The 15,812-nt window shown below is 37.5% G+C and overlaps 1 pseudogene; it reads left to right on the top strand.

Moving 5' to 3' along the window:
* The first annotated feature begins 5,948 nt into the window (after window positions 1-5,948).
* Window positions 5,949-6,656, top strand: LOC100357867 (RNA-binding protein with multiple splicing 2 pseudogene; annotated as a pseudogene).
* Window positions 6,657-15,812: the final 9,156 nt, after the last annotated feature.

The raw sequence follows: 15,812 nt of genomic DNA, 5'->3' as shown, positions 1-15,812 counted from the left end.
TACAGACAGAGCAAGGAAGAGACAGAGAGAAAGTTCTTCTCTTATAACAACCTTCATGACAACTTAAGATCTTCTGTCTTAGAAGTTCAGTATTAAACTTTCTTAAGATTTCAAAGAAATTAAGTAGCCTTATAAATTTAGCTATCTGATAAATAACATCAAAAACATCATCTACTAAGAAGTTGTCATTAAGGAAAGATATTGGAATCAGAAGGCAAAAGTTGGAACTCACTACAATATCTTTACATTTTATAAATGTTGAAAATCACTCCAATTAATATTTGAACTCAGTACTACTTTTATATATGTTGATTTCTTTTTTTTTAAAGATTTATTTTGTTTACTTGAAAGACAGAATAATAGAGAGAGCTAGAGCCAGAGAGAGAGAGAGAGAGGTCTTCCGTCCGATTGTTCACTCCCCAATTGACTGCAAGGGCCAGAGCTAAGGTGATCTGGACCCAGGAGGCAGGAATTTCTTCCAGGTCTCCCACGTGGGTGCAGGAGCCCAAGGACTTGGGCCATCTTCTACTGCTTTCCCAGGCCATTGCAGAGAGCTGGATTGGAAGTTGAGCAGCTAGGACTCAAACCTGTGTCCATATGGGATGCTTGTGCTACAGGCAGGGGCTTTAACCCGCTGCGCCACAGCGCTGGCCCTTATGTATGTAGGTTTCACCTGAAGATTTAGAATAAGAAAGAAAAATTTGAATTATCATTTTTGCACATAAGGTACCTATAAAACATGACAGCAATCTAAGCTATCAATTTCTCCAGTAAAGTTGAATTATATTTCTAATTATATTTCTTCAGATTATGAAACTGACACACTGCCTACTGCACTAAGGAGGTGGGCTTAACTAATTATATTTCTAATTGCCCTTTTGTGGTTCGTTGTTTCATCTACCTGAGATATTAGAAATAATTATCATAATGGTTATTGATAGTCGACAATAAGTAGATTAGGTTTCATTAATCTTCAACCATCAATGCAGTATAACAACTACAGAAAGTTAACAAATTGCCCTTTTTCCTCTGTGAGTGAGGTCTTATATAATTTACTTGTTTGCTTTGTAGTATTAATTTCAAAGTTTTAAATTGATATGTCTTTTATGCCTTTCTACCACCCCACAGAAATTCTAATGTAGGTGAGAAAAAGAGATGTGCAGACTCCCAAAATAGTCAATAGAATTAAATTCCAAATTTGTCTTACATGGGCCAATACATATCTAAAAACAGCAATGTTAACATGTTTACTTGCTGTTTAAATGTCAGTTATCAAATATTGCAACTTTAAACAAAAGAATTATTCTTATGTGCTAATGACCAAAAAATACATGTAAAATAACAAAGCTAACATTGGGATTTACATGTCCTACAATAATACCAGTTTGAAACTTGGTGTGTGTTCGTTTTTATATCCTCAAACCTAATTCTAGTTTGCGAAAGATCTAGGCTGAAAGATTGTCACTCAGAGACACAGGAAAGAATTGGAACACAGTTATCATGGAAGTTCCCCCTAGTTTATTACCACTAAGCCATACTTCTTTTTGTCCACTCATGGTTTTCCACAAGTATGTAAATTTTTTCTTCAGATTTAGCATACAACTACAAAACTTTCTGTGGTCTTCAGGTCTTTATTTCCCAAAGAAGTTCTCTGTGTCATGTACAATTTTGCATAGGTACATTTTTATACTTTGCTGTTTTGTAATTTTTCAAAGGAATATCATTTTTTCCAAGTCTAATAGCAACTTATCATATGCCTAATGCCATCTCTGATAGTATTTACACAGTAAAAAGAACACACGTGCAAATTAATTAATATATCACTTACAATTATGTATGTGAAGATGTGGTGAAACATATTCAAGCTTAATGCACCTGTTAGATTACATCTATCTGATTATAAGTTGCTCTTTAGATATAGGACAAATCACTACAAGATGGCAATGTCAAAATATGGCACAGTTAGGCCATGAAATATTAATGAGAACTTGTTGCACTTACCTCTCAACGACATCTAAATGGGAATCAGATTTCAGACCTTGAGTGCTTGCAGCACATTTCTACTACAGAAAAAAAAAAATGTCCAGTGAACTTTCAAAAATGTCAGCCAGCAGGGCTTTCAAATGCATAATTTACTATTTTGTTGGCTTCTTATAACTGGATAATAATAAACTCCCGGCTGAACGCAAGCTCATAAATGCAGCATCAAAAATGGGAAGAATACCATAAGATGATAAATGTACAACTTTATGATACTAATTTTCCTCTAAGTAATTACAGTGAGAGCAAAGAAACATCTAGCTATAGTGTTAAAATGTGAATGGAAATTTTGACATTCTGCTTGGGCAGAGCAAGGCTTTTATAGAGAAAGAATCTTTAGAAATATAATCACCCATGCTTCTATAACACTGCCGCATCAGCAGTATGAAGATTTCTGCTTAGGTTGGATGGACATCAATAGATAATATATTTTCATAGCTAATTCATTACTATTTGCCTTCTTGATATATTCTGTTGCCTCAAGTATGTACCTACTAGCTAATTAAGTTAATCAAGCATAATAAGTGGAGGTAGTTCCAGTTTGTGCTTTGATAATTCATGTTTTTGTTCATGATAATTCAGCTCATTATAAAATGTGCACATATACATGTATATATGACTATTTTGTTAATTATGAACAGCATCACAATTTTTAAGTAATCAAATTCGTGATTGTATTAGTTTCTTATTTACTTTACTAAAAATAATTTTAGGCAAGTTGATGGAAATAAATTGACACCTAGATGATTACAAAGATTTTAAGATGCTATCTGAATTTTTTTATTTTAGTAAATTTCCATTGTGATGTCATTATAATGTAGAAAACAAAGACATTAAAGATACTTATCCATTTGTTATAATTTATGAACTAATGTTTAACAGCTGTACAAAAAGTATAATAAATAATAATTTGAAATAATTCTTTAAATGACTCATTAATCTTTAGAAATTATGGATTATTGCCATAATCTCCAGACTCCATTTCCAGTCACCTAGAAAAAAATCTACACTTGGACATGTAATGAGCATCTCAGAACTAACACCTGCAAAACTGTGCTTCTGGACTCCCCCTAAATCTGCTCCTTCCCTTAACTTTCCCTTTTCAGTACATAGCAATGTCTTTTTTTTTTTTTTTTTTTTGCCTAGATCCAATACCTCAAATTCATTTGCATCAATTAGAAATTGAGGAAAGAAAGAAATACAGAGACCTGATTACAGTGGTTTAAACACATAATGGATTATTTTTATAGCATAATAAGCATGTTTATATAGGTAACTGTTATTATTTTAAGGAGTCAAGACATGTCTTTTTACAAACGTCTTGGCCTTTTAGTTCATATTCCAAGTAACAGAATCGAAGAAAAGACAAATGTATATACAATGTATATCCTAGATGAGCCAACTCTTCTTTAAATAGATTTCCTAGAAGATCCACCCAGCTATTTTAACCTGTTAACAGCCTTGGTCATGGCGATTTGAAAGAGAAAGTGAGAAATGTAGTTCTTGTCCCTTTTCCTCCTTCTCTTTCTCTTCTCCCTCCTTCTTTTATAAGCTGAGTATGTTGCTACCTCCAATAATAAGGAAATTTTGTTAGTAAGGGAGATGCTAAGAATCCAGTGATGTCTTCTTATTTTCCTTGGAGTCTTTCTCTTATGTTCTCCTTCCAGTCTATAAGAAAACCCTGTATCATATAAAGTACATCATCTTTATCATACATACATCATATGTATATGCGATACATATATATGATATATATAATACATCATCATATAAAGTATATCATCTGTATCATATAAAGTACAAATGAAATTTGACCACTTTTCACCATTTTAACTGTTCCAACCTTGTTCCAAGCCATCATCTATCACCTGTATTATGAAAATAGCTTCTAATTAGTCTCTGTCTTGTTCACTACCCATGCTGTGGTCTATTCTCAGCTCTGAAGCCATGTTGAACATTCAACAAAAGAGTCTTGTCATCCTTCTACTCTGCTCAAAGTTTTTTCAGTGACTTTCTTTCTCTTTCAAAGATTGAAATTCCTTACAATAGTTTAAAAGACCTTACTGTAGCCCCTGTTTCTTCAGCTCCTACTCATAAATCACTAGGTCTGATACAAAGTCAGTGTCCACAGTGGATGAAGGTAAGAATACACTGCAGGGACATAAGAAGGAGACAGAAATATTTAAAGCAGACAAGACTAGACTCCCTGGATTTAAACATCAAACAAATACAAAACAGAATAGGTGTCTGTATCACTTCTTATTGGAAATTCTAGGAGAAAACAATGTTATAACATATGGCATGCAGACACAAGATAGATATATAAAGTACAATTGGAGTTTTTGCTTGTTAAGGTAAACAGGGTATCTGAGATGATCCCTTTCTTTGTTTCCCACTGTTCCAGAGGGCCCAGGATATAGAAGTAGAAGATTCTATATAACCTAATGGCAAACATAGAAGTGCTGAAAGAATTCAGTGGTTGTTCACAGGCTTGTCTCTAGGGTTGAGGAACAGTGTTTTCTTCTTCTTACTCTTTGTCATACTCCTTACTTAGTGTAGGGTTAATCTTATGATTATAAAGCAGACTGAAAGTGGAACATTGTAAAAATAAGATAAGGAATAAGAGAGGAAAGAAGAGGTGGGCAGGATGGAGGAGAGGGTGGGAAGTATAAAATACATGAAATTTGCTTACCTTAAATAAAATAAAAAATAAATAAAGGAACTGATGGGCAAAATAGGCTTGGACATAAGAAAGGAAGTTTCAAGATCTGTGATTCTTATGAGTTGAGGTCTTGGCAGGGTCTATAGATGTCAGTGGCAATAATAGCACATGCTCAAAAACTCAGTTTCTCTTAGCTACAGCAAAGCAGATAAGGTGGGAACAGAAGATGGGGTATGCCAGGCCAAACATGTAAGACACATTAGCAGTAGGTGATGTTTCAGAGGATAGTACATGAATAACCCATCATTCTTGAGATTCCTCCTGCATTCAGGAACCAACAGAAATAAGTATACAGAGATACAATTCTACTGCTTAGGGTTTCTAATTTATTCACTAAAACTCAATAGTGCAGAAATATAACTTCGTATATTTCCTTTGTAAATAATAATATTGATGGCCTATGGGAAAATGAATAGTAGACAGAAAATGAAGTATGCCTTTGGAAATAACATCTTTTGTAGCATTTGCCCCTATTTTAGTACTCAGGATTTCACTAGTAAAGGAGCACTATGTCTGCTTAGATTTTCACTGCTTAATAAAAGAAAAATCATATTGCTCTTTCAAGGAACTGCATATGTTAGACCTCCAGGGAACACCTGAATTTTAGAATGAGGAATATTTGTAAAGGGTGCTAGCTTATCTAAAATATGTTAGTATGTAATTTTGGTATTTCATTGTACAAGTCAAATATATTTAGCAAAGGAGCTCAGTATTGACATAATTCTCATCAAATCGTATCAAGCTACCCGACCCCTACCTACTTTGCCTCTGTCTAAATCCTGTCCCTAGAAGGCAGGATAATATACTTGTTACTAATCTTCAAAGAAAATAGAAGACCTGCTCAGTTGGGAATTTGAAAAGAATTTAATGAAGGGACTATTCTAAGTCTTATGGCAGGATTAAGAGAGCCAGCGAGGCTGATTGAGGCATTTGGAAATAGCAACAGGGGGAAGAAATAGCCATCATTAATTCTGAAGGGTAAAAAGGAAAAGATGGTGATACTCAAATACTGTTAGCCATGGAAGGGAGGGCGCCCAACAGGAGCTATCATTAGTAGCCTTTTTGTTGTACAGGAATCCTTTGTCAGGAAAATCACATGGATCCCTTCTCAAAATACTAGTTTCAGATGCATAAAATAAAATACCTAGAATTGTGAAGTTAATAAACTATTTAAATACGATAGTGGATGGGAGGCAAAGGACAAATTGACAGTTACCAACAGGTTCAGACACTGTTTGTCAGTGGCCTCCCTGTGGGCATTAAGCCCAGAGAACTCTACCTGCTTCTCTGGCCGTTCAAGGGGTATGAAGTATAACTGATCAAGCTCACCTCCAGACAGCCTGTAGGCTTCGTGATCTTTGACAGCCAGGCAGGAGCAGAAGCTGCCAAGAACGCGTTGAATGGCATTCATTTTGATCCTGAGAACCCGCAGAGCCTGGAGCTAGATAATGTCAAACATCAAGATGGCCAAGAGCAAGCTCGTGGCAGAACCAAATCCCAGCAGCATCCATCCAGCCCTCAGCGCATACTTCATCGCCTGGGACCACTATGACGTGATGGGGACTGTCTGATCCCTGCGTCCCCAGAGGCTTGGGCCCCTGATGCTCTGTACACCACAGAGCTGAGCCCAGCCATCTCACAGGCTACTTTCTCCTACTCAGCTGCCACTGCCGCTGCCGCTGCCGCCACTGCCACTCTGCATGCGTAGGTGCACTGGTACCCTTCCTCTGTTAGCGCGCGGCAAGGATGGAAGGAAGTTCTGCCAGTTTCCGTTAGCGCTTCCAATTTAGCAGCGGGAAGTTGGTTCTGGGGATCTGTGCGGTGGCGCCCACGTAGGTGCTCTGAGCTTCCGCTGGTGCGGAGCTGCCAAGGACCTCCAAAGACGGAATCTTAAGCCTCTTGGACTGCTTCCTGGTTCCTGTCCCTCAGCCCTGCCCTGCCCCCAAGCCTTTCTCTGAGGCCTCTCGGGAGGATTATGGGGGTCTTCTTGGTGGGACGCCCAGGCCCAGCTTGGAGGCCCCCCGGCACCCATTGAACCTCTGCCTGAAGGATGCGCGGTATGTGATTTTTCATGTTTCGTAGCATGGAGTACAACACTTAATGTGCGTCTTCAAGTGTACAGTTTGTTTATCTGCTGCGTCACCGTAGCAACAGCCCTGGCCAATAATGGTTCATCATGCCCGCCCCCAATGGTTCATCTTTCCACACCCGCCCCCAATGGTCACCCTGCAACCTCTTCTCCCTCCCCCAACTAACCAGTCCAGCAGGCCCCACCCCACAGCAATTCTTCCGGGTTCACCTCTCATTACCCACCGGGGTCCCCCGTGCCTCCTTTCTTGGCTAGGCCAAGGCCGGTCAGCCTCAATTAGCCTGCCCACGCCGCCACTCCTCACTCTCTGCAAACCTGCCAACCAAGCAGGTATTTTTGTACCCTGTGTTACGAAATATTTATGCATCATAAAGGAAAAAAAAGTATATATGAAGTTTAACTTTTAAACTATTTGATGTTCTGTGAGGATTTACTCTCCCTTTATTTTCTGGGATTTTAGTCACTGATGTTCCACATGCATACTGTACTTTCTAAGCAAGAAGTTATGTTTCAAAATAGTATACTTCTACTAGGTATTTTATTTAATTAATTTAATTATTGCCCTGTATGGAAGGATTCAATTTGTAGTTACTTGATAAAAATATAAGTGATTGTTGTAGTAAATTCATTAAAGAGAACTAATAATTACAAAGAACATTATTAATTTGAAAAGCATAATGTTCTATATTCATAGTAGCATAGCACTTTAAAATGAAAGTTAAGGGGTGGGCATTTGGTCTAGCCTTGAAGACAGAGGTTAGAGTACTCATATCCCACACTGGAGTCAACTCTGCCTCCTGACTCTAGTTTCCTAGTAATGTGGATCTTGGGAGGCAGTAGTGATCAAGTGACTGGGTCCAGGCCACCCATGCAAGAGACCAAAACTGACTTTGTGACTCCTCACTGTAGCTCTGGCCGAGCTCCAACCATGGTAAGCATTTACAGAAGGAACCAGCAGAGGGAGGTCTCTCTTCCTTAACTTCTTTCTTTCAATGAATAACACAAAATTTAAAATGCATTTCAGTGTATCAAACCAGGTCACTGTTACTGCTTAAGAGAAAAAAAATCACCATCAGCTTTTGCAATATCGTGGGAAGCTACGCATCTAATACTTAGTTTTATATTTTTCATTTGTAAGGCCAAACACAATGATTGATTTAACAAGATATATAACTTTCACGATTCGTCAACAGGATGACCTTAAGTGGTATGGATTTCAAGAAAGTTTGAAGTTCACTTTAGCTATTTTAAAATGCTACTCCACAAATCAAAAATAAAGCTTTGTGGCTCTGTTTATTAAATGTTTTCTATTTTAGAGGCTATGACCTTTGAACGTTATGAAAAACATAGTCCTGCTCCTCGGATAACAAGGAATGACTTAAATTTGCTGTTAACTCTCCAGTTGAACTTGTGGAAAATGTGTGAGTGTCTGTGAAATTTACTACTGTATTTCCCTTAGTGTTTGATAGAGTATTCACATGATATAATAATAAATATTCAAGCAAATAATGGCGATTCTTCCACTAGACTTACCAGTTAACAGTGAAACCAAAAATGTTTTATATCTTAGCTAACTATTGTAATGAAGAAGAAATATAATTACTTAAAGATTTTATGTGAAAGGCAATGTGATGGAGAGAAAGAGGCAGTGGGTTGGCAGACAGAGAGAAAGAGATCTTCCATTCACTGTTTCATTGCTCAAATGGCTGGAATGACCAGGGCTAGGTCAACTGGAAGCCAGGAGCCTGGAACTCCATCTGAGTATCCCCCATGGGTGGCAGGAACCAAGTACTTGGGCCATCTTTGACTGCTTTCCCAGTTGGACTCTAATGGAGTGTCCAGTATGGGATGCCAGCATGGCAGGTGGTGGCTCAAACTGCTGTGCCACAACACTGTCAGATAGAAATAGCAAAATTAGTTTGTTACTCATTTTATTAGAACATTTAATTCATATATTATATGACTCCCTGGAAACTTGAATCATTTCACTTAGAGGTTATGAGCAAAGATTATTGAAACAGTATAACAAAATATCAGAGAAAATGTGGGTGTTAATCATATGGAAGAGTTCCAGTTATAAAAAATGATTCTGCATGACTTTTTTTTTAAGTTTTATTAATTTATTTGAGAGGCATAGAGCTAGAGACAGAGAGCTGTACACAGATGACCGCTCACATCTGTCAGCTCACATTTACTTCTCAAATGCTTAACCAGCCAGGGCTCGGCCACGCCCAAAGCCAGGAGACAAGAACTTAATCCAGGTCTCCCACCTGGGTGGCATGAACCCAATGCTTCCCAGGGTCTAAAATTACCCTAATGCTGAAATGAAGAGCTAAAAATGGAAATTTAAGCTGGTATCTGATGGGATGCAGACACTGTTAATGGTGTCTTTAGCGCTAGAATTACCACCCTACCCCATGCATGAATACTTTTGAAAGCAATGACAATAATGCCAATAATCTCATTAGCGTGGAAGCATGAATAACAAGTATTCACTGTTTTTAAAGATGTTTTCTTTTTCAATATAATTACTTTAAACAAACCACATTTGTGGGGCCTGGCATTGTGGTATAGCAAGTAAAGCCGCCAGTTACGATTTCAGTGTCCTGTATGGGTGCTAGTTCGAGTTCCAGCTGCTCCACTTCTAATGCAGCTCCCTGCTAATGGTCTGGGAAAAGCAGTGGAAATTGGCCTAAGTGTTTGGGCCCTTACCACTCATGTGGGAGACCCAGATGAAACTCCTGACTTCAGCCTGACCCAGCACTGCCCATTTTGGCGATTTGGGGAGTGAACAAGCAGATGAAAGATGTCTGTCACTCCCTCTCTCTCTCTGACCCTCTGACTTTCAAAATCACATATGTTTTCACTTCTTTATTAAATATACACTTGGTTGAGTTTCCTAATATATGTTTTAAATTTTATGCTATTTTTTCATGTTAATGTGATATTAATACAAACAGAACAGCTTCAAGGCAGTTCATAGACACAATCCTAAAATTTCAATGATATTACTTACCTCCCTACCCACCCCATCCCTGTATTCCTTTTTCAGTTTTTGAGATACCAGAGTTTTAGTTTACATTATATTCAATGACTTTGTGCTCCACTTAGGAAGAGTTCAAGAAGTAAAATGTTTTTTAGAAAGACTCTAGTTCAGTGTGTATATAGGAAAGGACAATAAACAGTAATCAAATGAAAAGATGAGTATTTCACTCATACAGTAAATTTTAAAACTATCATAGATCATTCAAACTATAGTAACATATCATCCTTAACCATTATTTTGACAAATATATACAACAAAGTTTGACAAAAACTATATTTGCAGAAATATACTTGGAGAAAATGAAATAGTCCAAGAGTCATTTCTTGGTTGATAAATGGAAATGACACCAAAACAATATGTATTTTTATTGTAGACTACTTGGCTGATTTGAATAAACTTCTTAGATCTTGATGGTATTCTGCAGTTAGAGAACATGAAAAAAGATTTTAACACTTAGTCGTTCAACCAGGTTTTTCTGAGTCCCTTTTATGTGTGTAGTATGTCATGGGTACTGTGAAGATATATCAAAATCAGGGTCTCTACTTTAGAGACCAGAAATGGAGCTGGAATATTTATTTTAATGCCCAAGGTCCTTCATTGTGATGACCTCTGAAGTGTTATGAACGCATTGATGACTTCCATAGTTGATACAGTAGATAGATTAATACCCCCGAAGATGTGAACACCTAATCCCCAAAACCTGTGAGCTTGTCACCCAATCTGGCAAAAGGAACTTTTGTACACTATATGCTGTTTTTCCATATCATTAAATGTAAATGTCTAACATGATTTTTAGCTTTTTACTATATGTCTGTACCAATTACTTATTTAGCAATTCTCTGGCCCTGGGACTTAAATTAACAATGATATTTGTTGCTAATAGCTACACCTCATGAAAGTACATTTCCTAGAAGAGGAGATATAGGTTAGAATAATTGATGCATATTGCCTGAACAAACATAGAAGCACAATTTCAAATTGGATTCTCAATAGCAGTCACTAACAAAGGCTATTTACTTTTTGAATTACAAATTTAATAAATGTTATCAAATTTATTTTTAAAGCTGTAGGGGTCACCTTTGCTATATTATATTTTTTGTTGTTACTATTTTAATTAGTCATGATGTTCAAATGTCAGTTTGTCAATATAACCTACCCTAATAACTCTATTTAAAATAGAGAACATGTATACCACCTTTCCACTCTCTGTGGCACTCATAATCTCCCTTATCCTCATACATACAGACACACACTCTCACAAGCACACACACTTATAATGACCACTTATTACCTTAGGAGTTGATCGTGTAATTAACTTTTTAAAAACATACAGTTTTGTTTCTGCTCCCTAAGAGTATAAACTCCATGAGGAAGGGAACTTTTGTCTAGTGTTCCTTTTTTCTTTTAAGGGTTATATTCCCAGATAGTGCCTACTTTTTTAAGATTTATTTGTTTATAAGCTTTATAATTTTTTTCCATACATAATGCCTTTGGAATAATACAGTATGCAGTTTTTTGTAAAATAATTGTTTTATTTAAAAGAGAGACAGAGAGAAAGAGAGAGAGGGAGCTTCCATCTGCTGGTTCAGGACCCAAGTGGATGCATCTCCCTATTCTGCATCAGGCTGACATCAGGAGCTGGGAACTTTGTTTGGGTTTCCTATGCAGGAGGCAAGGTCCTACAGTTTAGACCATCTTCTGCCGTTTTCCCCAGGCACGTAGATCATAAGTAGAGATTCCAGGACTGGACCTGTTGCCCTTAATGGGTGCTGGCATTGCAGGCTGAGATGTAACCTGATACGGCTCCATGCCAGCCTCCTGACTACCTTTAACATACACACAAGATGTATTTGATTTGGATACAAAGACATTTTTATCTCATGCTACTCTTATAGATTGACAGTGCTTTTCAGGAGGGTAGTATTGACAAACAATTTTTTGTAGTTTTTATAATGAATTTACAATGAGAAGACCAAATAAAAGATATGGCATACATGAAAAAAAAAAAGATGACTTTTGTGGAGAAAGATTTAACAGCCAAGGAGAGCCTTTTGTTGCTGTTGTTGAAGTCTTATTTATTGGGGCAGTAAGCCAACTATAAATTAGAAATGTTGTCTGAAAAATAATATATAATATTAACTTGGAAAAAAAAGAGAGCCATTAAAGATGGCCTCAGTGTTTGAGTCCTGGCCGTGCTACCAATTCGAACTTCTTGTAGTATACACGGTGCGAAGCAACAGGTGATGGCTCAAGTAGTTGGGTCCCTGCCACCCACATGGAAGACTGGATTGAGTTCCTGACTCATCTATGAGCTTTGGCCTGGAATCTTCCTGGATGTTGTGGGTGTGTAGAGAGAGTGTGTATATGTATATATATGAAATCATTCTATATAATATATGTAAAACCTTTCTCTCCTTTCCCCCCTCCTTCCTCTTTCTGTCTTTTAAATGAATAAATCAATACTTGTTTCATCAGTTTTTATGTTAATGTGATAATAATACAGAGAGAACAGATGCAATGTAGTTCTTAGATAAATATATATATAAAATGGTAGTTCCATTCTTTACTTCCTCTCCCTACTCTCTTCCTTTTCTTTTGCTTTTATTTAGCTTTCCTTTTTTTTTAGTTTTTGAGACAATATTTTTTAATTTACATTATAGTTACAGGCTTAATATTCCACTAAATTAAAAGTTCAGTGAATAAAAATTAAAAAGACCCCAGTTCAGTGGGAATATATGTAAGGATTAGAAACAAAAATCAAGTGAAAATGTACCATTTCATTAATACACATAAATTTTAAAACAGTCACAGATCATTAAAACTATAGAAGTTTATCGTTTTAAACATTGGTTTGACAAAGTTATAAAGTTTGATGAAATTACATTTATAGCAATACTGATACACACAGGCATTTCTATTTTGTTTTCTGTTTTTGATTCTTTTTTTTAATGATTTTATTTATTTATCTGAGAGGTAGAGTTACAGACAGAGAGAGGGAAAGACAGAGAGAAAGGTCTTCCATCTCTTGGTTCAGTTCCCAAATGGCCACAACACCTGGAGTTGAGCCAATTGAAAACCAGGAGGGGCCGGTGCTGTGGCGCAGCGGGTTAACGCCCTGGCCTGAAGCGCTGGCATCCCATATGGGTTTCAGTTCGAGTCCCAGCTGTTTCTCTTCCAATCCAGCTCTCTGCTGTGGCCTGGGAAAGGAATAGAAGATGGCCCAAGTCTTTGGGCCCCTGCACCCACACAGGAGACCAGGAAGAAGCACCTGGCTCTTGGCTTCGGATTGGCGCAGCTCTGGAAGACCTTTCTCTCTGTCTCCCTCTCACTGTCTGTAACTCTACCTCTCAAATAAATAAATAAAATCTTAAAAAAAAAAAAAAAAAGCAGATGCCAGGAGCTTCTTCTGGGTCTCCCACATGGGTGCAGGGGCCCAAGCACTTGAGTCATCTTCCATTGCTTTTGCAGGCCGTACCAGAGAGCTGGATCGAAAGAGGAGCAGCTCAGACATGAACGGTACCTGCCCCTATGGGATGCCAACACTGCAGGCGGAGGCTTAGCTTAGTATGCCACGGCCCCTCTTTTTTTCTTTTTTAATTTTAGCTCTCACATCTAAGGGAGACCATGCAATATTTGGCTTTCTGTCTCTGGCATATTTCACTCAGTATGATGCCCTCCGTCATATGATACAACATATCATATTCAATGTATGATACAACATATTCATGTCTTTTGTGTCTATACCCAGTCGTGGGATAGCTGTATCATATGGTGAGCCTGTTTCTAGTTGTTTTTTTTTTTTTTTTATTTTGTATTTATTTATTTTTTGACAGGCAGAGTGGACAGTGAGAGAGGGAGACAGAGAGAAAGGTCTTCCTTTGCCGTTGGTTCACCCTCCAATGGCCGCCGCGGCCGGCGCGCTGCGGCCGGTGCACCGCGCTGATCCGATGGCAGGAGCCAGGTACTTATCCTGGTCTCCCATGGGGTGCAGGGCCAAGCACTTGGGCCATCCTCCACTGCACTCCCTGGCCACAGCAGAGAGCTGGCCTGGAAGAGGGGCAACTGGGACAGAATCCGGCACCCCGACCGGGACTAGAACCCGGTGTGCCGCCTCCACAAGGTGGAGGATTAGCCTAGTGAGCCGTGGCGCCGGCCTGTTTCTAGTTGTTTTGAGAAGTCTGTACTCCATTTGTCTCAGTAGCTGGAACAATTTATATTCCAACCGACAGTTTATAAAATTTTACCTTTTTCTATATCCTTACCATTATTTGTTACTCTGTGTCTGACAGGAATGAGGTGATACCTCACTATGATTTTGATTTGCATTTTCTTAGAGTCTAGTGATGTTGAGCATTTTTTCATATATTTGTTTGCCACTTCTGGTTGTTCTTTTTTTAATTGTCTGTTGAGGTCCTTTGCCCATTTCTTAATTTTATTATTTGTTTTGTTTTCTGTTGTTGAGTTTTTTGAGTTGTTGATATATTCTGGATATTAATTATTTTTCTCTTCCCTCCATTTAGTTTTTTCTTTGCTATGCAAAAGCATCTGAATTTTTTGTAATCTCCTTTGTCCAGTTTTGCTTTTGTTGCCGGTGCTTTGGGAGTTTTATCCAAGAAGTCCTCACCAACACCGATGTCTTGAAATGTTTCCCCTACATTTTTTCTAGCATCTTCATAATTTTCAGTCTTAAGTTTAGATATTTGATCCATCTTATGTTGGTTTTTGTATATGGTGTGTAGAAATAATCTTATTACATTTTGCTAAATATATACATCCACTTTTGCTCACATAGTTTATTGAAGAGAATATCCTTTCTTCAGTGTATGTGCATGGCGGTTTTGTCAAAAATCCATTGGCTATATGTACGTAGATTTATTTCTGGGCTCTCTATACTGTTCCTTAGATGTATATCTTCGTTTTTATGCCATTACCATGTTGTTCTAATTAGTATAGCTTTATAGTTGGCTATTCCGAGTGTTTTGCCATTCCATATGAATTTTAGAATTATTTTTTACTAATTCAGTAATGAGTAGTATTTTCTTAGTAGTTGTACATATACTTTAAATCATCTCTGGATTATATGTAATTCCTAATGAAGGATAAAGGATATGTTTGTTTAGGGGATAAAGACACGAAAATATCTATACATGTTCAATACAGCTGCAGGTTTTTTTCCCAAATATTTTCAAACTATAATTGAATGAATCCACAGAGAATCATCCACAATTACAAATGGTAAGCTATACATATGAAATTACTAGGGGCCATAGCACTTTTGAATATATAATTTTTTTCTTACTATATGTATTTATATATTTCCTGCTACTTTCCTGAACTTATGTCACTGGTTATCAATTGGAGTGATTTTATGTCCCTTTCTCCTGATGATATGTGTTTTCCTGGAGATATATATCTAGTGGCAACAACAGTGGGAATGGTGTCACTGATATCTAGTAGGTAATGGTCATGAAAGCTGATCGAGACTATAAGGCACAAGGTAGCCCTTCCAACATGAAGCACCAACTGGTTCAAATGTCACTAATGACCATATTGAGAAACCCTATCCATATATTATAGCATCTTTTCAGATTGCCATGTGACAGAATTATTTTGTCATCCTCTTTGCCAGCAGAATGCTAAACTTAAACATGTTTTGCTTACTACTTCCAAGAGATTTCCCCACAGACACGACTTACATCTGTTCCTACTTGTTTTTCAGCATCAAACCAAATATAGCAATTAAAAAACCAGTGATTTTCGAATTAACATAATGAAATACAGGATTTAAGCTGCGCCTTAAGATTTTTTAAAAAATGTTATAGTGAGAGAGGAGAGACAGAGACAGAGAGAGATGTCTTTCGTCTGTTGCTTCACTCCCCAAATGGCCACAATGGCAAGGGCTGGGCCAGGCCAAA

This window comes from Oryctolagus cuniculus, chromosome X (assembly GCF_051225735.1).
Source record: "Oryctolagus cuniculus isolate XC-2025 breed Fujian yellow rabbit chromosome X, ASM5122573v1, whole genome shotgun sequence".
NCBI classification, from domain to species: domain Eukaryota; kingdom Metazoa; phylum Chordata; class Mammalia; order Lagomorpha; family Leporidae; genus Oryctolagus; species Oryctolagus cuniculus.
Note: the sequence above shows the minus strand (reverse complement) of the source record. Positions and strands in the feature narration are given on the sequence as shown.